The 14,181-nt window shown below is 43.6% G+C and overlaps 1 protein-coding gene across 4 annotated transcripts in view; it reads left to right on the top strand.

The window, feature by feature from the left end:
• The window catches only part of PARD3 (par-3 family cell polarity regulator), a 671,910-nt gene that overhangs the window by 110,145 nt on the left and 547,584 nt on the right, over positions 1–14,181 (top strand). The window contains exon 1 of one of the 4 annotated variants that reach the window (XM_056857251.1): positions 9,533–9,622. The exons of the other annotated variants lie outside the window; for them this stretch is intronic. The gene's annotated coding sequence lies outside the window, so the exon portion shown is untranslated. Of the gene's footprint in view, positions 1–9,532; positions 9,623–14,181 lie in introns of those variants that run through there. 4 annotated transcript variants of the gene reach the window in all.

Here is a 14,181-nt window from a genome sequence, read left to right as displayed (position 1 = left end):
TCTTCTCCCCAAAACCAAAACCGCAGGTATTGAGTCTCCAAGAAAGCTACCCCAATCTCCTAGTTCTCCGGCGCTGCAAAATTGTACACCAACCCTTCTGACTCTTTGTGATGCTAAGGGCTGGAAACAGACCTTCTGAAAATGGCACCTAATGCAGTACTCAAATAGTATTTCAAAAATATAGGGGAAAGAAAACTAGCAAGACTGGTGGGAGTTGGTCTGCATATTTGTGTTCAGGTTGTTTATTCTGTACACAGATGGGAGTGTGTATTGTGAATTAACATGGGATCCCATTGTGCTATGACTTGGGTGAGGAGAGTATGTCTAGATGTGAAATCTGAATATTTCTGAACCATATGTAGCAGTGCATGTGCTACAGCGTGGTGTAGTGCTTAAGAGTGGTGGACTGTAATATGGAGAACTGGGTTTGATCCCCCACTCCTCCACATGAGTGGCAGACTAATCTGGTGAACTGGCTTGGTTTCCCCACTCCTACACATTAAGCCAGCTGGGTGACCTTGGGCTGGTCACAAGGTGTCTGTTGTGCGGAGAGGAAGGGAAGGACATTGTAAGCTGGCTTGATTCAACTCCTCCTCCTTCTCCTTCTCTTCCTCCTCCTCCTCCCTTCCCCTCCTGGTCCTGCTAGTGTCTTGAAAAATTCTCCAGAACAGTTAGAAAGCAGATGAAGAAAGGTGTAATGCTAGAATTTGATCTCACTTCTGGGGTGGGGGTGGGGAAGACATGAGGAGATGCTACCCCCCTCTCCCCAAAGCAGGCCAATGTGCAATTTCAAAGTATATACTGCCTACAAATGACACCAGTCCTGTTTAAACAGCTTTGCTTTAGGGGCAGACAAGTTTTTAGGATTGGACTCGAATTTTTGAAACATCTGTGTGCCATCTATAACCCTACTAGCAGAGAGATCCTTCATATTACAACTCTATAACAGTAGTTTTTTTTTTAAGTGGTCTTTGGAAGTGATATGCAAGCTGTTTCCAAATGATGTTGGTTTGGAACCGAACAAGCAAAGTTCATCATAGTTTCTTGGGTAGAGAGTAATGGCTGTATTAAGTCGTGCCTTCAGAAATGTAGGCTTGCAGTTGGGTTGCTTGTTGGCATCTTGGGGTGCTTTGAAGGATGTAAAATTTAATTATTATTTTTTTTTTATAGATGTATTAAAAATACACAGAAAAAGAAAAAGAAAAAACAAAAGAAACCATGACCACAATTACAATTGCATCTATTACATCAGAAGAAAAGGCAAAAGTATAACAGGCAGTAATATTATAAAAATACACAATAGAATTGCACTTGAAGGACGTAAAATTTAGAGCTCTGGAAAAATGTGTATATTTCAGGGACTTGCTAAACCATCTCTTTGCAATCTATTTTAATGGTATGCATAGTGTGTGCCTGAAACAGTAGTAATTGTAATTACTACTAGCACTTGCACAAACATTGGAAATTATCAATTTCTGCCTTTTGTTCAGTTTTTGTATGAGTGCTGTTGAAAGGAACACAGATAGTAGTGTGATGTTAACTCTTTTTTCAAAATAAAAGGAGGAGGAAAAAATCAGCAGCACTTTATTATAGCTTTTCTGTAAAGCAGATGTTGTTAACAGGCTGCCAAAACGTTGTCAAGGGATGTTCTGAGTTAAAAGCAACATACACGGAGATTTTGTTTTGGTTTCTGCCTCTCCTTAAAAAGGGGTTCCTTACAAATTCTTTGAAATGTTTGCTTATCTGTTTGCTTTTACCCCTGCTGCACACTTTGTTGTGGGATGCTCTCACACTGGCATGTGCTATTGGGGTGTGTTTATGTGGTTAATAATATATTCAACATGGCTAATCTGCACCGGACTTGAAAGAGTGAAGAAAATAAAGGTTGGTGCCCCAGAGAGATTACATTCAGAAACTGACCATAGTGGACAGAGTATAGGCAAGGATAATGATGTGTCTTGTTGGTGGGCTTCCTAGAGGCACCTGGTTGGCCACTGTGTGAACAGACTGCTGGACTTGATGGGCCTTGGTCTGATCCAGCAGGGCCTTTCTTATGTTCTTAAGAAGAGTACCCCAACTTTCTCTACCTTTAAGGAGTCTCAAAGCAGCTTACAATTGCCTTCCCGTCCTCTCCCCACAACAGACACCTTGCGAGGTAGGTAAGGATAAGAGAGATCAGAGAGAACTGTGACTAGCCCAAGATCACCCAGCAGGCTTCATGTGTAGGAGTGGGGAGACCAACCTAGTTCACCAGATTAGCCTCGCTCATGTGGAGGAGTGGGGAATCAAACCCGGTTCTCCAGATTAGAGTCCGCCGCTCCTAACCACTACACCGTGCTGGCTCTCATTGTGAGTTCAAACAGTTATGTGTGCATATTCAGATTTTGTTGCTGTTGAGTATGAAAATTCACCTGTTCGAGATGTTCTTACTAGTAAAGGTAGGATTCAGAGAGCGTTTTGAAGGAAGGTAGAGTAATGGCTCTGTGTAGGGACTCTGGGTAAGTTTGGGGAAGTAAAGGTAATAAGTTCACTGTTGTGTTTACCTTTTAAAGCCCTGAAAGGTATGAGACTTTTAGGGCACTTTCATACAGCCCAAATAATGCACTTTCAATGCACTTCGAAGGTGGATTTTACTGTGTGAACTGGCAAAATCCACTTGGAAATGATGGTTAAGGTGCAGTGAAAGTGGATTGAAAGTGCATTATTTGGGTTGTGTGAAAGTGCCCCCAGAGTACTTTTTCCCCTTAGGGGTTTCCCTCATCAGCAGAGGCGCTTCTCCGAGTGTTTGCAATGAATGTCTTGAAGTAAGGCGGATAAGCAACCAGTGACAATCCAGTGGTGGCGCTTCATTTCTGTCTAGTTGGATGTTCTTTCATTTGCCTTCTGCTAATGGTGTTAAAATGCTGGGCCTTCATTTAAAGAGAATTTGATTAACTGCCTTAAATGGAATTGTTTTTATCATTTCTGTCTTACTGTTGTAATTCTGGGCCTTCATTTTAATTTGGAGGGGGGGGGGTCTGAATTGTTTTTATATTATGTGTTATCCTGCTCTTGATAATTTATTGGGTTGTGTTGTTTTATGTTGTTGTTGTTATTTACAGTTTGCTACCTGTAAGCTGGTAAATGTGGCTAAGAAGTCACTGGGCTGAGGTAATAAATGTTCTGTCAAGTCCTCTGTAGAGATATGCTTGTTTTATATATGCTTAGTAAAATATTTACTTGGGTCTTGTTTATGGTATAAGACCGTGGTCGGCAAACAGCGGCTCCCGAGCCGAATGCGGCTCTTTGGCCCCTTGAGTGCGGCTCTGGAAACGTTTCTGAGGAGGAGGAAGAGGGGCGCACCCCCCCCCACCAAAAGTCGACCATGAAACCTCTCCTCACCGCCCCATTTCGGGTTTATTCCCCCCCACAAGAGAGGCGGTGTGTGAGGTAAAGTGCCGTCCCCTCCTCCTCCTCTCCCCCTTTCCCTCCCCTCACAGCGCGGCCGGGTTTTGAATGCAGCGCTCGAGGGCTGGCAGCGCCAAGGTGAGCGGTGGCAGCCAATCAGCGGATGGGATTTTTCGCCCTTGTTTTGGCTGGCGGAGGAGGCTGAGGCGCTGAGGAGGGGCGGACGGCAGGCCAGCCGGGGAGGGAAGGAAGGAAGGAGCCCAGGTGGCGGCGAGGAGGAGGAGGTCGGCCCCCGGGGGGGAAGCAATGTTTGATTCAAAACTCTGCATGGGGGGTTATTGGCCATTTATGAATGGGAGGTTTTGCCTTGGATTTGCCACTCAGATGCACATTTTCCCCATCCAGATTCTCAAAACTCAACAATAAGCCCCCCTGCAGAGTTTTGAGAATACAGATGGGGAAAATGTACACCTAGAGAGCAGCAAATCCAAGGCAAAACCTCCCGTGCATGAATGTTTGTTAAAAGGCGTTGACGAAAGGGGGGGATGAATTATCCAAGTCAGCGTGTGTATTATTAAGTTTATGAAGTTAATAAACAGTGTACCTACCTATATCGTTTAAGTTTAAGAAATTTGGCTCGCAAAAGAAATCTCAATCATTGTACTGTTGATATTTGGCTCTGTTGACTAATGAGTTTGCTGACCACTGGTATAAGAGGACATTAACTGATGGCTCATGCCTTAAATCAAAGGCATAGTCCATGTAAGTGTACTGTGGCTTAGATCTGCACCAGTTTGTAGCCATTTACAGAACTGTGTAGTACAGAATTGTATAGCAATCAGTGGAAAATCTGGACAATGTCAAAATTAGCCCACTATGAGTGATGCTGTTTCCCCATCCAGTTAGCAATACAATTGCTAATCCTCCTCACATAACAAGAGGAAGATATGGTTGTGTTTGAAACTGTGGGTGAGTAAACCATAGCCCTTTTATTACTTTACAGTTGGGGGCCTTTTCTAACTACGCATATATATTCTTTAGGAATTTTGAGATTTATACACTGGAGTATTGACCCTGTACAGTCTTGCTTAAGGTAGTAGATAAAGCCTTCTTAGTTATAAATTAATCATATTTGTCTTGCATGTGAAGTGCATCTCACACATACCAAAGAAAGGTCTCTAAATCAAGGGAGGTATTTTTGATTTAAGGCATGGCTACGCAAGTTAAGTCCCTTAAATTCTCCCCCCCCCCCAAAAAAAAAACACATTTGTATTCTTGTTAGCTGTTGGGCTGTGTGGTTGACCGTGTGCGTTTGCGAGTAAAAATTACTTTGAGTGGAGAAACAGGAAGTGATGGTGATGCCTGACTATCCCAGTAAAGGTAGCTAAGAGTTACTGAGCACTTTACACAGAGATTCCTGCTATCCATCCATTTTTATCTTGCCCATGTTCTAAGGGACTCAGGGAGCCATGTGTAACCCTTGCTTCCTCCATTTGATCCTCCCAAAAATCTGAGAGAGAGGTTAGATTTAGAAAGAGTGATAGCCCAAGGACACCAAATGAGCTTCATGGCTGAGTGTGGATTTGATCCCAGGTCTCCCCATTCCTAGTCTGATATGCTGACTACTTCAACACCCCGACTTTCTCTGAATGCACAATTAGCAGGAAATGGTAGCATATGGATAAACATGTTTTCCACATTCACTTGGCATGTACGCTTAGAATAGGACATTGGATTTACGCTACATGTTCTTTCTACTCAGAAGTAAGAATGTTATTGTGATTGAAGGGGTGGTTCCTTCCATTGGGTATAAAGTCAAGGATGCTTCCAACATCCTATTTCTGCCATATACAGCCAGATCCTAGAACCTCAGAATGTAAGGCCTGCTGGATCAGACCAGTGGTCCATCTAGTCCAGCATCCTGGTGCGTACGGTGGCCAACTAGTTGCCATAGAGGGACAGCAAATAGGGCGCAGAGGCCAGGGCCTTCTCCTGATGTTGTCTCCTAGCTCTGGTAGTCAGAAGCTTACTGTCTATAGATGTGGAGGCTCCCTTCAGTCGTTATTACTAGGAGCTGCACTTGGGAGATCACCCTACTTCAGTTCAAGGTTTTAAAAGCTGAGCATGTCTTGGACCATAACACTATAGAAGAATTTTGCAGAACAGGAACAGTCTCTGGAAAAGCAGACAAGAAGAGATGAAAATATCCCTTCCAATGACAATAGCCAAGGTTTCATTTGTTTGTTTATTTATTGCTGTCTAGTCACATGTGACTTATGGCAACCCCGGTGGGGTTTTCAAGGCAAGAGACTAACAGAGGTGGTTTGCCATTGCCTGCCTCCTTGTCATGACCCTGGTATTCCTTGGAGGTCTCCCATCCAAATACTTGCCAGGGTCGACCCTACTTAGCTTCTGAGATCTCACAGGATCAGCCTAGCCTGGGCTATCCAGGTCAAGGCATTGTACTGCTCCCTTAACTCAGGGAGGGGCAGGATGCCCTCCTATCCTCAGAACAGAAGGATTGCTTGTAAGTCCAATATCCTATTTTGTTCTTAAGGAGTGTAACTTCCCATGGGTGGCTACAGGAAGTCAGAAGTTAGCTCTGTCTCCAGATTTGATGGAAGGAATCAACCCATCAATCAGACTGCCCTTTCTCTCCAAGTGACAATATTCTAGGAGTGGAAAGTACTGTTGAGTAGCAGCCAATTTATGGCGACCCTGTAGAGTTTTCTAAGCAAGAGGTGAACAGAGGTGGCTTGCCCTTTGCCTGTCTTTGCATAGCAACCCCGGACTTCTGTGGTGGTCCCCCATCCAAGTACTAACCAGGGCCGACCCTGCTTAGCTTCCGAGATATGACGAGATCCAGCTAGCCTGGGCCATCCGGGTCAGGGCAACAATATTCTACCACCTCATCTTGCCATAAGGGTATACCAAGAAGATGCAATATATGTATATCTATCAAATAGTACCAAAATCATAAAATATATAACAATTACATGTGTTCTCAGACAGAGTAATGAACAACCATACAACATAGTCCATCCACTAGGATGGAATCAACAGTGATATGACACTGTCTATATGGGGATGAGTTTACAAGAATATTATTTTGGAGAATTGAAACCTAGCTCATTTTGAGCAATGCGAAACGGTTTTTGAATGAGGCTGCAAGGCCATCTTTTCTCCTTTGAAGTTTTCTCCTTTGGAAAGATGTTGTCTTCTGTATATGTTACCTGCAAGGAAAAGGAAAGAAACACAAGCTTCAAGTCACATGGGAAACTGTATTTCTACTCACCTTTTTCCTGTGATGCATTCGTTTCTCACATCTCCTGCAAGAGATAAAGAAAATACTATGTGTTAGTCTAAAGACTTCCATGGAATATGTTGTATAGTTGTTCATTACTCTGTTTGCAAACACATGCAATTGTTATACATTTCATGATGTTGGTACTATTTGATAGACAGACAGACTTCTTGGCTTATCTGTGTATTTTTATTAAGTTTATACTGTAGCATAAGGGTATTTCAGTTTTGTACCACAAGGGTATACCAGGCATCAGTGATGCATAGCTGAATTTTTGAACAACCTGCATGACAATGTCTTTGTTTGGTGGTAGTATGGAAGCTCTGATTTGTCATCTTTGTTTTCCTAATGCCAACATCATTTAGTGATTTTACCTGCACACGGTAACTCCCCTTTCATCAGGAATTAAAGTACAGCAGGATGTGAATGGCTACAGGTACAGTATCTCTGTTTCTTTGCCAGTGTGTTCTGGTCTTGATCAGTGCATTCTATCTGAAGCCACCTTTTCTTTTTTTACTGTCGTATGAAGAAATTTCTCCTTTGCACGCGTGATTCCTTATTATATGCAGTGCATTCTTCTGCTTGTAAAAGTCAATGGTGAAGCTCCTGCCATGCTTGGAGCTTACAGTTGTTCTACTGGCTAAGCAGCCTCTAGAAGTAAATTTAGCTAGCCGTTGTTTTAATGAAAGGATGGATTATCCGGTTAGTTAACAGGTCTCCCATTTTCAAAAGCAGGCATTTAAGTAGGGAATGTATATGTCCGCTCTCCAGAGAGAATCCAAAGTCTGTATTTGCCTGTGGTTCCCGTTTGTCACTAATTAATTGCTTTAACTGGCTGTAGTTAAGGGCACATCGATGAGACTCTGAAGCTCAGGGGTATTCTGCGCTTGAGAGCTATTCCTAAACCACAAATTTAATTGCAAACAAATGTGCATCGTTTGTATGATAAAATTATAGGGCAACCATGGTTGAATCATCATGGTTTAATTTGGTGGGTATATTGGTAGTAGTTGCGAAAGCTGCTTATTAACAAAAGATGGGTCCATATTGGCATGGACCTAGCCTTGCCGTGGGGACTCTGGCACCCTTGTTTTGGGGCCATAAGGGTGATGTCAGAGCTTTCCCTCTGCAGCTACAGCAGAGCAACCCACGGGCATCTTGCATGTTTGGTTGTCGTTGGGGCTGTGATAAAGAGAAGCAAGAGCAGAATGGTCGTCTCTCTTTTTAATGTCACAATTTTTCTTGTCCGAAGTAAGCAATTAAAAAAAAATCCCCCATGGCTTTTGTTTAAAATAAATGCCTCATTTTCTTTACAGTGTGACTTCTGTCCTTAAAAGTAATAGTGCTCGGCCATCTGGAACACTTTGTCATGTTAAATTGCTTGATTCTGTTTAGTGCTGGGTTTTCCCCACAATGAACATGCACTTGGCAGTACGCCGAAGGGCTGTCATTAGGCCTTGATAACTGGCTGCTGTCTGTGGTTCTGTCTGTCAATTGGATGCTTCTTTATTCACCGGCTGCAATGTCCCCTTGGCTTTGTGCCAGAAGCAAAAGTAGGTATCAAGATGCTTTGCAGTTGTATCCTGTGTAGAAGAGTCCCCCTTCCCCATAACCCTGGAATTTGCAAAGAATGGTGTTTGATTGGCTTGGTGACATATTATCAAATCTATGTTAATTGCTTGTTACTGTGATTATTAATAATAGTTGTAGCTGTAATCATCACCGTCAAGGTCTTTATACCCTGTTTTTTCCCCTAAAGGGGAACCAAAGCGGCGTTATACCCTTCTCCCTGTCTCCACTTTATCCTCACAACAACCCTGTGATGTAGGCTAGGCTGAGAGAGAGTGGCCCAAGGTGGCCCAAGGTGACCTAGCAAGCTTCTGTGACAAGGGGGGGATTTGAAATTGGGTCTCATCCAATACTCTTGGCTCCTTCACACATGCTGACATGCGCTTTCAATCAGCTTTCTGTATACTCTACAACTGAATTTTACTGCGAGAAACAGAAAAATCCACTTCCAGATGAACTCTTAAATGCATTGAAAGTGCATTATTAAGGGTGTGTGAAAAGGCCCAACTAATCACCTACACTGGCCCCTTTTGGGAAACCTGCCACCCTTAAAAAATATTTAAAAACCCATCAGGATCCTTAGCCAGGAGACCTGATGCCAGGTAGTAAATATGGAAGGCCATGTCATTTCGAAGGAGCCTGCAGTTGCTGATTTGTGAGGCATTCAAAGCAAAGAAGCCAGGAATCAAATCGTTCATCACCTGTGTTTGACAAGCAAAACGTTTCTCTTGTTGGAGAACAACATAACCCTGGCTTGTGGACTGATACAACCCAGCTTGTGTAATGAATGTCTGCAAGGGAGGAGTTAAAGCAGATGGTTTTGAACCCCAGTTTTTTCTACTTCCCCTCCACCCTGAAGTTGCTGACAGTACTTCCACACCCTTTCGGCTTGCAACAAACCACCTTTCCTTCACCTTTAGTATGTTCAGCAAGAGAGGTGCTACTGCTTTGGGCCAGCATCGCGGCATCTCTTTGGTGCTGAGGAATCTCCTCTTCCCAATGACAGCCACAGTGAGGAGAACTTCTGTGACCACTTGGAGACGAGGGGGTTTCTTTCCAAGTAGCACAAGTTGTGTTTGGTTGCTTCCCTTTTTGGCTTGAAGAAAATCCATCCACCCAGAAGAAAGGCTTTGGAAACCAGCGCCTGAGATCTTCAGCCTGGATTATCGAATGCTCGGAGCTAGCCCTGGCTATGGTGGATTTAAAATGGCGGACAAACGGAGAATGGAAATTAAAAAGAGGTCTAATTCATTTTCTTACGATCGCCGGAGGGATTCCGTGAAAGTTAAGCGGCAGGCTCAGTCTCTCAGCTTCAAGTCTGCTACCTTGGAAACCTGTAAAATCCAAGTGAAGGAGAGACAGGTTGGTACAAGTTCATTGGGCCTGGTCCCTGTCGCTGGAGGATAATACAGATTTTAGTTCATCAGATGGGGTTAAATACTAAAGGTTTCCCTCCACCACTGATTGGTTGGTCTGTTTGACTTTTTCTGCTAACGAACTGGAATAGCTAAAACAAGTTAAAACAAGACCCCCACCCCCACCTGGGCCCGGCACATTACGTATAGTTCACTGGTCTCAGAGAGTGTTCATGCTGATCACTTCAAAACCCAAATGGACTCGCCTCATTTTTGGCAGCATAGGTACTGTGATGCCAAAACATATCCAGCAGCTCTACGCCCCATGACAGGAAGTATTTATTTTCTTGCAGGTCTCCCCGGTGCACATCCCAGTGGGCCTGCCAACTCCAAATTGGTAAATTCCTGGAGATTTGGGGATGAAGCCTGGGGAGAGTTGGGTTTGGAGAGGGGCGGGACCTCAGAGCCATAGAGTCCACCCTCCAAAACAGACATTTTCTCCCTGGGAACTCATTTCCGTAGTCTGGAGATCAGTCATAATTCTGAGAGATCTCCAGGCCCACCTGGAAGTTGGCAACCCTGCCAGCAGGTAGCTGCTGCTGTTACTGGGAAAATCAGCCTGGAAACAGCCCAATGTTTTAGATGTACTTGGCTGTCCAAAGTTTTTTGAGTTGGATACAGGGGGTGGTATTGTGTGGTTGAGCTGTGTGTGAGAGACAGAATGGTGGGAAAGAGAAAAAAAAACTAGGAGGACTTTGCAAAATGGGTCACTTCGAGCCATTCATTCTTTGTCTAGTCTACCTCACAGGGTTGTGAGAATTATACAGAGGAAGAACCCATGTAAGCTGCCCTGAACTATGTGATGGAAGGGAGTGTAAAATGTATGAAATACATAAGTGCTAGAGGCACAGTAATTTCCTGGAGGAACCAAACAAGCAGGAAATAGAAGGTTCTCCCTCCTGCTCTGTGGGGACCAGTTCAGAGGGATTTTTGTTTTGTTTTAGAGTCTTAGCATCTTTTCCTCTTAGGCTCAGGCTGGGTAGAGAAGAGTAAAGAAACAAGAGCATGCTTCATCCCTGAAACCATTAACCCTTTCTGCCCTTATGGGCTTGCTGTTTTGGGAAGGAACACCAAATACGATCAGCCATGGTGGAGGAGCGCCTGTAGCTACCCCTGCAATCATGTTCGGTGACATCGCATTACGAAATAGAGTTGCATCTTTTTGTCTGAGTGTGTGTGCTTGCATGTGTGTGTGTGTGTAGAACTCAGAATTAGAAACAATTGTGGTTTTTTATGAATTTTCGAAAATGCATGCTTTGGTTCTTTGTAAAAAAAACCAGTTTGCTGCTGTTCTGACTCAAAGTGGTCACTGGAAATTGGCCAGTAGTCACCATGGATGGTGGTCTACCTTCTGCCTGTCCTTGATTTTAAGTTGCTATATAAAAGGTTCTTGAAGAAGGCTTATGGCTGTGAGGCAGCGTAGTGAGAAGCCCTCTTTTAACAAATGAAGGTTGCTGCTGTAAGTACATAAGATCAAACTTCTCTGAGCACCATGACAGGTATACTTAGAGAACTGGGCTTACCAGTTTGGTAGCAAAAGGGAGCAAGAATCTTCATTTATGTATTCACGTTTGCCTTCTATTATTTGGATGAATGCCATAGGCTGTGCATGACCCCTAGTGGTCAATAGGAAACATAGACTGAAATGGAAAATAGTAATAGTGATGTATGAATTAAAATTCAAAACTTGCAACTACGTGTCTGATAAGATGAGGCTGTGTTTCCACTGCTGGAATTATCCCCCCCCCCCCATAGTGCTTGAGGAGAAAGTTGACAGTTACATACGTACAATCATGAAGTTTGGCTTTAAACTACAATAATAGTTTGTTATTTTAATGAGTGTGTCTTCCGGACTTATCTAGGCATACTGTGGATTGTATTGTACTAATATTGTACTAATAACAGTAGACTAATTTAGAATACATCACTGACAGGGCCATTCTAAGCAGACTTACACTTGAAGTCCTTTGACGTCAGCGGGCTTAGAAGGGTGTAACTCTGTTTAGGATTGCACATTAAGAGCATGATCCATCATAATGCAGGCTGGGCTTTGGATGCATAGATCCAGACTCCCTGCCCCCCCCCTCCTTGGTGTAGATGGAGCATGCTGGATAAGTAAGGGGTTTGAGAGGACTCTGCATGCCTCTGGTATCCCCATCCCGGTTTGCCCATTTCTGCATTACTTACGATATTTATTTGCATCTCACCATTTTTCCATCGGTGAGCCCAAAAGTACTTCTGGAGGGTTTTCAAAGAATTTGCTTACCTTCAGCAAAGTTGCTATATCATAAACCCTTGGCTGAAGAACGGTACACTCCTATCTGGGATGGTTATCCTCTTCCACGAGCGCATGGCTTGGGGAGGGACGCACATGGAGCAGTGAGGGAGGAAGGGGACACTTGCCTAGCCAGCCAGATCAGCCAAATCAACCCTGGCGATCAGTGGGGTGACAGATGTCACAGCCAGATCAACCTCACATCCTGAGTTGCTGTATCATGTGTCTGTCTGCCATTCCCTGGGATCACAGGTATAAATTACTTGCTTGAGCGACTTTTATCCCTGAACAGTGAATGAAGGATCTGGGAGCAAGCAGAAATATTCTCGTTGACACAATGGCTTGCTGCCGATACATACCTGGGCAACAGGGCTGGTGGAAGAAGAGGCTATCATTTACCTCTGTGGCAATCCATCCATGCATTCATGCTGCATTGGCACTAAATTAACATTGTTCTTTAGAGTTCTGCCCTATCCAGGTGAACCAAGGCACGTTATAAGAATGTCTTCTCTAACTTCAACCTTGCTGTAACTGCAGTGGAAGATGTGTTGGGTGCATTTTAGAGCATACTTAGACTGCACAAGGCCCTGGGCCAAGCTGGCTGGGACCTATGCAGAGCAAGAGTGCAAAATGAGTGGAGACAGTCTTGATTATTCTTACTTTGCAGGTAGGGTGAATTGCCAATATAGTAGGAGGTCTGCTTTTGCCGTAGAATTCTGACCCACCTATAGAACAAACATCTATATTTAAGCGATTAAAGTCTGGCTGTTCATTGAAATTATTTCATGCAGCATGCAAACTCTTGGTATTAAAAACAAATACACTGTAACTGAGGTTATATGAAAGCTCTTTTGACCATAGTAAAAACACTGTCGTTGGTGCTTATGGGTGGAATAGGACTTGGAAGTCCTGGGTTTAAATCTCCACTCTGTCCTGGAGTTCACTGGTTGTCTTTGGGTTAGCCACTCTCGCACTGTGTAACTTCCCTCAGAGGGTGGTCATGAGAACAAGATGGGGAAGGGAAATTATGGATACTACCCTGAGCTCCTTCGAGAAAGGATGGGATAAAATGTGCAGATAGTTAATGTGCAGATGGTAATGCAGTAGTAGCCCTAAGCTATCCTACTTTTAATGTTTAAAGGTGTATGCTTGTAAATATCGTAGCTAGCGGATTTATGTTTTATGGCAAAGACAGAAACCAAACTTAATTTATCAACATAAAACCCTGTACTCAAAAGTGTGTCTCTCCTTTTGTTTCCCCCCACCAAGAGGTGTGTTGTGTGTTAAGTGCCATCTAGTTTCTTTCAACCCTATGGCGACTCTATGAATAAATGTCCTCCAAAATGTCTTATCTTTAACAGCCTTGCTCAGGTCTTACAAACTGATGGCTGGGGCTTCCTTAGAGTCGATCCATCTCATGTTGGGTCTTCCTCTTTTCCTACTGCCTTCAACTTTTCCTAGCTTGATTGTCTTTTCCAATGACTCTTGGCTTCTCATAATGTGACCAAAATACGATAGCCTCAGTTTAGTCATTATAGCTTCTAGGATTTGATCTAGAACCCACTTATTTGTCTTTTTGGTGGCCCACAGTATCCGAAACACTCGCCTCCAACACCACATTTCAAAGGAATTTACTTTCTTCCTGTCAGCTTTCTTCATTATCCAATGAGGAGAAAAAGAAATTACTTTAATTTGTCACAGTTTTTTTGGTCCCCTCTGTCACTTGGACCATGGATTGATCACAAAGGCCATAAGAGGCAGGAGGGGAAATCCTGTGGGATTTGCCTGATTTCATATACGTAGCAGCCCAAGTGCTTATTTTCCTTTGATTTGTGGACTGTAATTTTCACTGACAGCCTTAGTGGCTTTTAGAGGGAAGATGCGTTGACAAGCAATGTCGATTTGAGCAGATGCTCCCTCATCTGACTACAGCCTAACGACTGGAGCATCTGGAAGAACTGAAGTTACAGTAAATCCTAATGGGGGTTCATCCATTATTTAAAAGGTAGTGTGAGGAATGGCGACGGCAGCCTTGCCAATCTCAGCATTTGCTTGGCTCTTGAACATGGAGCAGGAATGTGTTGCTTTGTACATAGATGTTCATTTGTGGAACTGCAGTGTTTTGCCGGCCCGCCTTACCTCTTTCTCTGTCCCCCCCCCAAAAAAAATAAGAAACTATATATGAGCAAGATCACGATGGGTAGTGTTTGTCTGTCGCAGTAGTCAAGTCA

Source organism: Euleptes europaea, chromosome 11, assembly GCF_029931775.1.
Source record: "Euleptes europaea isolate rEulEur1 chromosome 11, rEulEur1.hap1, whole genome shotgun sequence".
NCBI classification, from domain to species: Eukaryota; Metazoa; Chordata; class Lepidosauria; order Squamata; family Sphaerodactylidae; genus Euleptes; species Euleptes europaea.
Note: the sequence above shows the minus strand (reverse complement) of the source record. Positions and strands in the feature narration are given on the sequence as shown.